General features: G+C 47.6%; 1 protein-coding gene across 2 annotated transcripts in view; it reads left to right on the plus strand.

Annotated features, from left to right (window-relative positions):
• Window positions 1-13,504, plus strand: part of P2RX1 (purinergic receptor P2X 1) — a 483,889-nt gene that overhangs the window by 285,130 nt on the left and 185,255 nt on the right. The gene's annotated exons all lie outside the window — the stretch shown is intronic.

Raw genomic sequence — 13,504 nt, forward strand, 5'->3', positions numbered from 1 at the left:
AAAAATCACCTGTTTTTTCCAGAAAAACCCAAGGGACCTGCGAATATTTGCAAGTCTTTCAAGGATCTTCCTGGTTTTCAGAATTCAGCCATAAACCGTGCTTTGAAGCCCTGCCCAAATTCATTTTTTAGGTCGAAGCCTAGCAGACAGCACAGATGTCTGGTTGTGAAAGGACAACTTGTGGGCATTCTGAATGCTTCCTTAAGAATGCATTCCGCCCATTTCTTACTATTGGCATTTTGTGTCATCCATTTTTTCATTGTGATACTTCTCCATTAAAAGTGTAAGAATTCAAAGAACAATATCTCGCGGTCTCATCCTCATATCTGTTGCCCACTGTTACGTAGTCTGTTCCATTGCACTGTGCAGCGCAATACACAACCGCAATCTGGGTAGGTAACTGTAAAGCCTTTCAGAGATTATGGACACTTTTGCCATTTCTTGTGGGGTCCGAACGAGCTCATAAATCCCCGTTGTGACCATAACCATCCAAATTCATTAACGACACCAAAGCCATACTGACTATCAGTGAAAATGGTCACTCTCAGTGGTCTGAAAGACAGCATGCTCTAGCAATAGCAATCAATTTGGTCACTTGTGCTGGAAATACTCCTTGAAACCAGGAGGCTTCGACCACACGTGAGATAGTAAAGGCTGCATAGGCAGCTCTTAGGTTTCCGTCATGGTCTCGTAAACAGGGGCCATCAACGTTTCAGTGGACCTTTCAGTGGACTGCTCCCTTCCTTGCGCAGCTCCGCCTAGCAGCTGCTGCCCCTGGGGTCCCTGCTGCTGATCTATTGTGCCTCATCCCTGGTGGTCTAGTTATAGAGCATCACTTCTCTGCTGCTCAACTGCCCTTTGTCTCTTTTTTTCTGTGTTTTTTTCTGCCTTCTCGTTGCTTTCTTCTGCCTTTACTGCTTTTTTCCACTCATCCATGGTGGTCTAGTGGTAGAGTGTCACTGCTCTGCTGCTTTTCAGTTCCTTTCTGTCCCTTTCACACTTCTTGCACTTTTTCCTCTTTTTCTTCTAGTTCCCTTTGCCGAGCTTGCCCCTGCCACTGCGATCCCCGTGGCCCCCCCTCCAGTGCTACTTTCCCACTCCCCGCGTTTCATGCCTCCCTGCTTTGCAGCCCACCCACACACTTACTTAATGGTGGCCGCTGCAAGGTTAATGTGCAGTCCACAGACCTTTCAGTGGACTGCTACCTTCCTTGTGCAGCTCCACCTGGTAGATCCGGCCCGAGCTCCCCGCTGCTGATCTACTGACCCTCGGGTCATTGATTCATGGGCCCTATCCACCCGCAGGCACCTGCCTGCGCCTTATCCCTGGTGGTCTAGTGGTAAAGTGGCACTACTCTGCTGCTGGACTGCCCTCTGTCTCTTGTTTCTGCTTTTTTCTGCCTTTCTCTCTGCATCTCCTGCCTTTACTGCTTTTTTTTCCTCATCCCTGGTGGCCAAGTGGTAGAGCAGCACTGCTCTGCCGCTGGGCTGCCCTCTGTTTCTCTGTTTACCTGCTTTTTTCTGGCTTTATCTGAAATTTCTTTCTGTCCCTTTCACCCTTCTTGCACTTGTTCCCCTTTTCTTCTTGTGCCCTTTGTCATGCTAGCCCCTACGATCCCTCACAGCCAGTGCCACTTTCCTGCTCCCCGTATTTTATGCCTCCTAGCTGTCCAACCCCCGTACACTACTCAATGGCTTGCAGCGGGCACACCACTGGCACATCAAAGGTGAGTAAAAGGCAAGCCGGTATGTGCCCATCTGTACCTTGACAGCACCCAGTGCCACAGACCCTGGTCCCTTGACCTTCCCCCGATACAACGCCAGCACCCTCCTCGCCCTCAACTTCGGGAGCCACATCGCCTGCCACCTCACATCGCTGAAGGACACCCAAGGACCCTTTACCGGCCAAAACTCCAGCTGCACCCTGCTCCACCTCCACACTCCAGCTCTTCCTGCCACCCAACCCAGCTCTGGCTGCAATTCCCAATGGCTGCAAGATCACCTGTAAGGACCGTGCCAACTGACCAGGAGGAGGCAACGCCTATGTCACCAAAAATACCCTCCGCCTCACAACCCACATGGATGACCTAACAACAACAATGGAACACCTCCACTTCCAGATCTAGATCAACCCCAACACCATCCTCCATGGCACCCTCATCTACAGACCATCTGGCCCCCGCCTGCCATTCACCAAAGCCATCATTGACGTCATCGCCTCCTCAGGCTCTCGCATACACCAATTACATCCTACTCTGCGACCTCAACTTTCACCTGGACAACCCCAATGACCAGAACACCACATCCCTTCTGGAGAACCTCGCCAACATAGGACTCAAGCAGCTAGTCACTGCTCCAATCCATGCAGCAGGACTCACACTTGACCCCTTCTTCTCCACCAGCGGAAACGTCACCTACAGCCACACCACTGAACTCTTCTGGACCGACCACCACTGCGTGCCCTTTGCCTTTACCAAACCCACTATCCTCAGCCGTAGCTGGAACAAGGCCCCTCAGCACTTCCACACTGCCGAAAGCCGCTGACGCCAATACTGCAGCACGAAACCTCCACCGATGGATCTCCAACTGCTCCTACACTCTGTCACCCCTTAAGAAGGCACACAGCAAGCAACACTCCAAGAAAGCCAGCTGCTTCACTCCCGCCCCCCACTAGTCCAGACGCACCTGCAAACAACTAGAGAAGAAATGGAAGAACAACAAAACCCCAGAAACCCATACAACCTTCGAAGCCGCAATCACCACACACCACCTCCTCCTCAAAACCACACAGAAAATGCCACCCAGTGACAGAATAAATGCCAATGCACACAACAGTTTAAGAACTGTTTGCCATCGTTAAGCAGTTTGCCAGGCCCAACAGCGGGGCCACAGACATCCCACCCTCCCTAGACTTCTGTGACAAACGCTGCACCTTCCACCACAAGATCAGGCAGATCTATGACAGTTTCGACAACCAAGACCCTCCCACCAAGCCCGACAACACCACACTCAACCACATCGCACCCCAGCAGATCCTGCTCAACTGGACCTCGCTCACCACAGATGACACTCTCAAGATCATGAAGAGCATCCACTCTGGAGCCCCCTCGGACACATGCCAGCACCACATCTTCCATAGAGCAACCACCGCCATTGTCCCTAAGCTCTACCATACCATCAAGTGCTCCATCGGGACCACCACCTTTCCTGACGACTGGAAACACGTCAAGATCAACCCTCTGATAAAAAAATCCATCTGCAGTACTGTCAGTCCTCAAGAACTTCAGATCTGTCTCCCTGCTCCCTTTCCCAGCCAAGGTCATTGAGAAGGCCATCAATGCCCAACTCTCCGAGGACATCCAAGCAAACCACGTCCTGGAAATCTCTATACTCCAGCTTCAGAAGCAACCACAGTACCAAGGCCACGCTTCTCGCCATCACTGATGACATCCACTCCCTCCTTGACCTGGTTGAAACCACAGCCCTCATCCTTCTGGACCTCTGGACCGCCTTTGACACCGTCTCCCACCGCACCCTAATCACAAGACTCTATGAGGCAGGCATCTGGGACAAGGTCCTGGACTGGATCCACTCCTTCCTCACTGGTCGAACACAGTGAGTCAGACTACCCCTATTCTTCTCCTAACCCTAGGAGATCAGCTGCGTAGTCCCCAAGGGCTCCTCCGTGAGTTCCACCCTCTTCAACGTCTACATGGACCCTCTCACAGCCATCATCAGGAACTACAGACTCAACATTGTCTCCTATGCTGACGACACCCAACTGATAATCTCCCTCACCAACGAACCCACAACTGCCAGAAACAACTTACACAGCCGGATGAAAGCCATTGCCACCTGGAAGAAAATAAAGTTGCCTCAAACTCAACTCGGACAAGACTGAAGTCCTCATCCTGGGACCCACGCCCGCAGCTTAGGATGACTCCTGGTGGCCCTCCACATTGGGAACCCCACCCAACCCCACGGACCACGCACGAAACATCAGCATCCAACTGGACTATTCGCTCACAATGAACCAACAGATCAAATACTTCCTCACGATTCGCCTGCTTTGATAGGCATTCAGATGGATCTCCGCTAAATCCAGAAAAACAGTCACCCATGCACTCATCAGGAGCAGGCTCAACTACGGCAATGCAATCTATGCTGGTGTCACCCAGAAACACCTCAGGAAACTACAGAATGTTCAAAATGCCGCAGCCAGACTGGTCCTTCACATCCCCCACCACAGCCATATCCCCGACACCTCAGAGAACTCCACTGGCTCCCACTCAACAAAATAATCACTTTCAAGCTCCTCACGCACACCTACAAAGCCCCCCAGGACACAGGACCAGCATACCTGAACCACCGCCTCTCTTCCACGTACCCACCAGACATATCCACTCAGCTGCCCTTGTCACCGTCCCTCATATCCACAAGATTAAGACTGGAGGAAGATCCTTCTCCTACCTCGCCACCAAGATTTGGAACACCCTGCCTCTCCACCTCAGACAATCCCATTCGCTGACCCGATTCAAGAAGTATCTCAAGACCTGTCTCTTTGACTGAACCCCAGTACTCAGATGGATCAGCAGCACCCCCAGCACCTTGAGACCCTTACAGGTGAGTAGCTGCGCTTTACAAACCCTGATTGATTGATCAACAAACATCACATTATCTTATTCAGGTAGTGGCATATCTAGTATGTCAGGTCACTGCTGGGTGCATACTTCAGTAACATCCAAACAGTCATGCTCAACTTCACAGTCAGTGACATCATTTTCAAGTATGGACAAAAGGGGGGCAGGGTTAAGCGTAATACATCACCTCAGGGTGACATTCTCCGCACAAAATATGACTTGTTCATACTTAGTGAGATGATTGTTGGTAAGGTATTGGGATCTGGTGTGAGTTAACTGGACCTCAAAAGAGTGAGGGACAGAAATGGTTTACAGATGACTCATGACAATGCTCTTCCACTGCTCAATGCTGACACCAGTGGAAGCCACAGCTTTGAGACAGCCGGGCAAAGCAGCAGCTACTGGATCAAAACTGCTTGAAAAATATGCTGCTGGTCTGTAAGCAATTCTGACATTCAGGGTTAGCACTAAGAGAGAGCAACCCTCCCTCTGACTTCAAAATAATGCAAAACTTTTATTGTAATCAGGCATTCTCTCAGCTCTGAAAAGGCACGCATGCCGATGTTGTCCCATGGCACCGGACTTGACACATCCTTGTGTGTCAGCCTCTGTAAAGGCTTGGCCATTAGAGAAAAGTTAGGAATCTACTTTCGGCAGTAGCCAACATTCCCAAGAACATCCTGACTTCTTTCTTGATAGCTTTTGGATTAATTTTTAGAATAGAGGAGGTTCTCTCTTGTGGCACTTTCCTTGCTTCTTTCTCAATGTGATGTCCCAGGTACAGGACTTCCTTCTTACAGTACTGCAATTGGTCTGTGAAACTTTGGCCCACATGTTTGACCATTTATTAGCAGTCGTAAATGGAGATTCGGGCCATTTGGGACTGCTTAATAGGGTTTTATCATGTATCAACCCTATTTTGTCAGTCAGTAACTTGTTACTGACTCACAAAATTGGGTTTGCAGCCGCTATTAGAAAGGGGCATGCTAAGTGTGTCCTTTTGTAAAGCAAGTCACAGGGGGAGGCACGATTGTTTTTCGACTGGAATGTGGTCGCAAAACAATTGCATTTTACTGCCTGCTTCATGTAGGTGGTAAGCCACTCACAAACAGGCAGGGATTCCCAGGGCACGCTCCTACCCTTTGTGATTGGCAGCAAAATAATTTTTAAGAGCAGGCTATGGTCCCAGAGACCACTGCCTTCTTTTAAAAAATGAAACTAAAACGTTTCATTTTTGTTTTTGAAAACACATCTTGTTTTCCTCTACGGAAAACAGGCAGCATTTTTAAAAAGATGCTTTATTTAAAAAGCAAACACAGACATAGGAGTCTGCTATCACCAGCAGGCCACCATCCTTGTGTTATTGCCCATTCCATATGGGTCGCAAATTGAAAATTGAGAAAAATAGAGCCTCACAGGTGAGTTGTCTTAAAACTGATGACTTAATCAGCAAAACATCCACTGTATGATTCTGGTACCTATTTCATGGAAGGCACAATGTGCTTTGAAGGAGAATTGGTAGGCACAGGCTGTCAGTGACACTTTGGGCCCGATTACGACTTTGGTGGTTCATCGCCGGGTCAGCAGCCCAAAGCTGTGGTCAGAAAGCCCGCCCGATTAGCAGTTTCCTCCTGTCTGGCAAGCTTTGTTTTTGACTTTCCCACTGTGGTGCCCTGAAAATGGGCACCGCAGTGGGAACGGCAAAAACAGTTCCTGCATGGCATGGATCGACAAATCCATGCCGCGCAGTAACTGTTGTGCATTTACACAAGGGGGCAAGTGTTGTGCCCCCCATGTGCATCTACAGGGCGTGAGGCAGCATTTCCTCTATGCAATGGTTTTCATGTCGGTGGATCCACCATGAAAACTGTGGACGAGAAGAAAATTTTAATATGATAGGGTGGGACCGCAGCAGTCCCGCCAAGCATATTACTGCCTCCTGACAGCTGCAATGTATTGGCGCTTCCCTGGTGGCTGCAGTGGGGCTGTGGTGATCCTACCACCCATATCATAATAGGGCGGTTGGGAGACCACCACTGACGCAAGTCTGGCCGTCCGTGGACCGCCAGACTCGTAATCAGGGCCTATGTGATAAAATGGGCATAGACGAAGAAGGAGTCTCATATGCCACTGAGGTTTTGTGTGTTTCTAAGCACTTCAGTCTTTACTGGGCAATTATGCTTTTTTGGCAGGTTCACACAATGTGGTTACATGAGGAAGGGAGGAGTCTGTATTCTGAATCAGTATGCTTCTAGACAACTCATTGTCTTAGATAAAAATTCACACACCAATTGCACCATTACTTTACCTTATAATGCATTGCAAGAAGGCCCTATAGTAAAATTAATAATGTCTGTTTTTAATAATGGCACATGAGGCACACGAAGGAGACAGGTTTTTGCTGACTTCATCACTTGACTGTGATGTGGTTAGCCACAGAACTGAGAATTTCACATACATCAAGAATGTGAAACGGGGGAGCAGCCAAGATCGCAAAGTGAGTAGATGTGCCCCCTGTTGGCAAAATCAGGTGTCTTGACAGAATATCGAACATTTTAGTGATATAAAAATGATATAAAAATGTTGTGTCAAGATGGACATCGAAAATATCATAGATAGGAATATCGAGGGTAAAAATATTGTTTTTAGGATTGTTTTTAATATTGTTTTATAAAATAACGATGTTGAAAATATAATTATTGTATGTAATATCATTTGTCAGTATTTTTTTTTCTATTCTTTTTATTGAAGAGCTTGCAATAATAGCACAAAGAGCCCCATAACTGGGACAAACAATGCCATCATAGTTTATAATGATACAAGCAAATTTTGTTTCCTATTGTCCCATCCAATCTGAAATACAGAACAAAGAACAAACCCACAAAACATACAGAGCAGCCCCCTCACCCCCCCCCCCCCACCACTTTGTAAATAATGATACAGGATTCAGATGTTGAATCCTAATCATACTAAACAGACATATGTGATGATTCATAAAGGGTGTCCCAATTCCGGCGTTTGCTTGTAATGAATACGAACAGTGTAAGGAAAGACACATTACTACAAATCCTGGTGGTACAGCAAATACATAGTTAGTGGGGCCCAGAAGTCTTTGGGTCGCGAGGCCTCGGGAAGCTCCTCCGCATATGCCCACAGCTGGTCTTTACAGTAGACTAAATCGTGAATCCATTTCTTTACAGTGGGAGTGACGGTAGCACCCCAACATTGCACCACCGCTCTTTTGGCATCGACAGTTTGCCGATTGCAAGGCTTAAGACTCTGCACACAGCCGAGCAGACATACCGCTGGTTCACATCGCACACGTTCCAACACCACATCCGAGAGCACACTCGTCACTCTGGTCCAGAATGCAAAAATCCCTGTGCATTGCCCCGCCAGGCGCCATCCACCTGCCAGCACCTCACATCTATGCAAATGCAGTGTTATATAGTATAACTGGTGAAAATATTTAAAGTGGATTATGCGGACACACAGCAAAATCTCCATTGCTCTAGCAAAGCCGAAAATGTGGACCCCAGCGCAGCATTCCATTCGAGATAGGATGTATGTTCAACTGTCTCTCTCTATCGCAGTGACGCATTATACAGATTAGTAATCAGGCCCCTTTGCTCTGCCCCTGCCAGCTCCGCCTGCAGCGCCAGCAGCGTTTTTGGTTCCGACCGATAGTTAGGGTAGATGGCTCTAGCTGCTTGCCGCACTCTCACGTATGTGAACCCAAACATCAAGCCGCAATCCTGACCCCCCTGTACATCCTGTAACGAGCAGAACTTGCCTTGTTTGTACAGGTCCCCCATCTGTGTATTCTCAGCAGCCGCCAGCGCCCGCAAAGCCGGTCGTTCCTGTGCCGCTGGAATATCAGGGTGCGCACCTATTGGTAGCGATAGGGCATAGAGGTAATCCAGCTGTGCTCATTTCGCAAGGGCCTGCCAGGTCCAGGCGACGCACTGCACAGGGTTGATTTCTGTCCTGGGGCCTCCCCTCCCCCAGAGAGTGCCTCCGCCACATGCGGCATCGGGAGCACTGCGTCTGACTCAATGGCTGTATGGGGCTGAAAAATCCAATAATGCTCTAACTGCGCCTGTGCGTACAGGTAGTATAGCGACAGGTCAGGAGCCTCAAAACCTCCCCGGTCAAACGGCTGCACAAGAACACACCAACTGCATTTGGCCTTCTTACCCTCCCCATACTAATGATAGCAAGGCCGACTGGAGCGTCTTGAACATCTCGATGTTCAGCCGAATGGGAATATTCACAAACAAATGGAGAAGTTTGGGGCAGTATAGACATTTTTAACACTGCAATCCGGTCAGCGAGCGATAAAGGAAACCGGTCCCACAGTTCCACCTGGTCAGTGATCCGTGCAATAACTCAGCCATAGTTCACAGAAATTACCTGATCAGGGTCTCTATGCAACCATATCCCAAAGTATTTCACAGGTTCGTGAGTCCACGTCAGAGGGAAGTCCAGCTCGACCTCCTGCATGCCAGCCGTCAAAGGGAACAACGTAGATTTTGCCCAATTAATCCCTAGGCCGGAAAATCTCTAAAATGTAACATACTCGCAGATCAGTTCCGGTAGATAAGTAGCCGGTTCACAAACATATAATAACATGTCATTTGCATACAACGAGACCACAAGTCGTTTCTGCCGGAAGCGTAGTGCAGCCGAGGCACAATTTACAAGCCAGAGGCTCCAGTGCCAATGCGAAAAGCATCGGCGACAAGGGGCAACTCTGTTGCGTGCCTCTACCGATGGGAAATGCCGAGGAAACCCAGCCATTTACCCGTACTCTCGCTATGGGTTCAGTGTACAGCACCTTAATCCGCTGAAGGAAGAACTGGGGAAGGCCCATTCTTGTTAATACAGTAAACATATAGTCCCACTGAAGGGAGTCAAATGCTTTTGAGCGTCAAGCAGAACTGCCACTGCCTGAAAATCTGTCTCAAAGTAGTGTAGGGTGCCGAAGACCGTGCGCAAATTATGCGTAGTTGACTTGGCAGATACAAAGCCCGACAGTCGGGGAGAACCAATAGGGGGATAAGCGGCAGGAGTCTATCAGCAACCATCTTTGCCAAGATCGTGGCGTCGATATTAATAATTAAGAGAGGCCTATAGGAGTTGCACTGATTTGCAGCCTTGTCAGGCTTTAAAAGCATCACCAATAGGGCCTCCTTTAAGGTGGGTGGAAGGCACCCAGTGTCATTCGGCTCCGCATATACTGCTAGGAGCCTGGGGGCCAGGTCGTTTATATAAACATTATTATTATTATTATTAAATTAGTTTTGTAACGCGCGCAGCTACCCAGAAGGGTTTCCCGGCGCATAGCACACAAATTGCTAGAAAAGAGCAGTCAAAAACCATTTTCTACTAAAAAAGCCAGATTTTAAGATTTCTTCGAAAACTGAGATAGGACGGGTCATTCTTCAGGGACACCGGAAGAGAATTCCAGATTTTAGGGCCAGGACAAGAAAAGGAACGACTTCCCATTCTTGCAAGTTTAAATCTGAGAATCACGAAGTATCCATGGGCTGTAGAGCACAGGGGACGAGAAGGAATGTAAGGATGGATGAGCTCTTGCAGATACGCTGGTGCCACACCTTGTTTGATTTTAAAGATGTAACACAGGGTTTTAAATTTAATTCTTTGATCAATTCGAAGAAAGTGAAGGTCACGTAAATACGGCGAGATGGAAGCATGTCCAGGAACTTGACAAAGAAGGCGTACTGCAGAGTTCTGGACTACCTGTGGCTTTCTCAATACCATTTGGCAGCTACCGAGATAGAGAACATTGCCGTAATCGAGGCGAGAGGTGATGAGTGCCTGGACTACAGTACGTTGAGTTGAGGCAGGAAGCATCCAAATGATCTTACGAAGCCACCTCAAGATCGTGAAATAGATGGCGGCAACACTCGCCACCTGTTGTCTCATAGAGAGACTATCATCAATAATGATGCCCAGATTACGGACATGGGTCACAGGTAGGGGAAAGAAACCCATTTCCTTAGGCCAGTGGTGAGGGCCCCATAGGTCCTTGTGCTTGCCCAGGATAAGGACCTCAGTCTTATCCCCATTTAACTTCAAAAAGTTAAGGCGCATCCACTCTGTCACTTGCCGTAGGCCGCACTGAAGGGCAGATGTCGTAGCCTCTTTAGTAGTGGACAGCGAAAAGACAATCTGCGTATCATCCGCATACGAATATAGGGAAAGACCCACCTCTTCCACAATCTCTGCCAGAGGTCTGACATAGATGTTGAAGAGCAGGGGGCTTAAAATGGATCCCTGTGGACTCCATATGATGATACGCAGATCTTAGATGATGCCTTAGCAGAAAAGACTTGAAAAGTGCGACCATCAAGGAATGAAGCAAACCAGGATAGGGCAGTGCTGTCCAGCCCAAGAGACCTAAGGGCGTTGAGCAAGATGTTATGCGACACAGTGTCAAATGCGGCACTCAGATCTAGTAGAATGAGAGCTGCAGTTTTCCCTTGATCTAAATGCTGACGCAGATTCTCAGTGACCCCAAGCAGAGCGCATTCTGTTAAAAAGTTGGCTCTGAACCCGGAATGGTGAATAATGAAGAAAGCCTACTTTGTCTATGTGTTGTGCCAGTTGAGTATTGATATGTTTCTCCAAAATTTTGGAGAAAGCCGGAAGCAGAGATATAGGTCTAAAGTTAGATAGTACAGAAGGATCTGCTCCGGCCTTTTTCAACAAAGGGATGACCATGGCTCGCTTCCATTCAGGGGGTACCAAGGCCTCCAATATAGAGGCGTTAAGAAGATCGATAAGGACGCCTTTAGATGTGGCAGAGAGCTGACAAAGGATGTTAATAGCCAAAGGATCAAGAGGAGACCCAGATTTAATACTGTTTAAACAATTTTGGAAAGACGTCTCTTCAAATGGGTGCCAGGAAAAAATCTTGGCTATCTGGTCACAATTACTGTGATATGTAGGGTCAAATGCAGAAGGCATACTACACGAGGAAGAGGAAGGAGCAGAGAGTGACTTGTAAATGAGTTCGACCTTCTGGATAAAGAAGTCAGCAATGTTGTTACACTGATTTTCATCAAGGACAGGAGGGGGAGGGATGGTATCAGAGCCAGCTAACTTCTTCACTACTGAAAATGGAGCCCGAGGACGATTGGATGCCTTAGTTATTGTGTTAGCAACATAAAGAATGCGTGCCTCTTTACACGCCAAATGATAACCTTTAAGAGCAGCTTTGTAAGCATCTTTACAAGTTAAAGAATATGATCTCTTCCATCTTCTTTCTAGTGCTTTACATTTAGACCTAATAACTTTTAGATCGTTTGTAAACCATGGGGCAGGGGGGTGATGAGTAAAGCTGCATTTGGGTACAGGGGGCAGACAGATGTCAATGGCATTGGTTAGCCAGTCCGAGACAGCAGAATTTAATGAAAGCACAGGTAAAGTGACATCAGGTATGCTAGTAGACAGACTAGTGTTAAAAGACTCCATATTAAATTTGCCCCAAGGTCTGAGACTACTTGAGCTAGTAGGAAGGGCCACTGCCCTCGCTGTAGAAGGCTGCAGGTTGAATGGAATTATAAAATGGTTGGACCAATCTAACTGGAGCGCAGGAGTACTACAGTCATAGCACAGATTAGATAAAATTGGATCCAGAAGGTGTCCAGCCTTATGAGTAGGGCCCTGATTGCATAACCGTAGGCTTAGAGCCTCCAGATCAGATAAAAAAGTGCAGCAGATGTTATTCTGAATATCTTCTAGGTGTTATGTTCAGGTCACCTAGAATTGTAAAATTTGCTGCCTTTAAAATCAAGGGAGCAATAAGGTCAGGGAAAGTGGAGGCACAGGGGCCGGGCTTCCCCGGAGGGCGATAAATAAAAATGCCAGACATGGTCAGCTATGGGGATATCGAGAGTTTAAACAAAGCCGCTTCAGTCTCTGTGATGGAAATAGCTTAAAATTTACAAAAATTAGTAGAATTATAAATTATAGCAATCCCCCCGCCTTTGCCTGTGTCACGATCTTTCCTGGCGATGACATAGCCAGGAGGAAGAGCAATGGCAATGTCGGGGCCAAACTGGCATGAAGCCATGTTTTGGTCAGAAAGAGAGCATCTGGATGTTCAGTACTAAGAAGGTCAAAAATATGCTGCTTATTTTTGGCCAGAGATCAACAGTTGAGGCTTAAAAAATACAAATTCTGGCGTCTTGCCATTTTGGCAGAGGTGGTGCTGTGACAGACCGGAAGGCCAGTTCTGGACATGGTGTTTATAAGACGCATAGGACCCAATGTAAAATTGCATTGAATGCAAGTAAAGCCGCGGTAAGGAGGAGTACATACAGCACATTTAGGAGAAATATATTTACTAAGTCTGTCAAGTTGTGCAGCTGAGTAAGTAATTCTCTTACTTACACTGATCGCATTTTGACCATAATTTCTGGCCGCTGGGCGCGTCAGTGCGCGGACGGGCTTGCCTCTGGCACGTCAACGGCGCACCCGCTGCGCACTTGCATCTGTCCACTAAAATAGAGTCAAGGACCATAGAGTGCGGCTAGAATGTCACTCGAAATGATACCAGCGAGGGGTGTCTGTGCAGCTAGAGAGGCTGAAAGTCAGAGGGCGGCCATACCATAGAGTATGGGATCATGCAGAGCCAGGCAAACAACTACCACAGGTACAAATTTAAAAACGATTTTAAAGCAAGAGCATTCCAAATGAAATACAACAAAAAATATATATAGAACTAAGTTCTATGTGAATTAAAATTTTAGTGTGCAAGTATAAAACTCACTAGGGAGCCCGTCAAGTCCAGCGGCCTTGGGAAGTGACATAATGGTGAGTTTCCCATTCTCTACA

This window comes from Lissotriton helveticus, chromosome 3_1 (genome assembly GCF_964261635.1).
Source record: "Lissotriton helveticus chromosome 3_1, aLisHel1.1, whole genome shotgun sequence".
Taxonomy (NCBI): domain Eukaryota; kingdom Metazoa; phylum Chordata; class Amphibia; order Caudata; family Salamandridae; genus Lissotriton; species Lissotriton helveticus.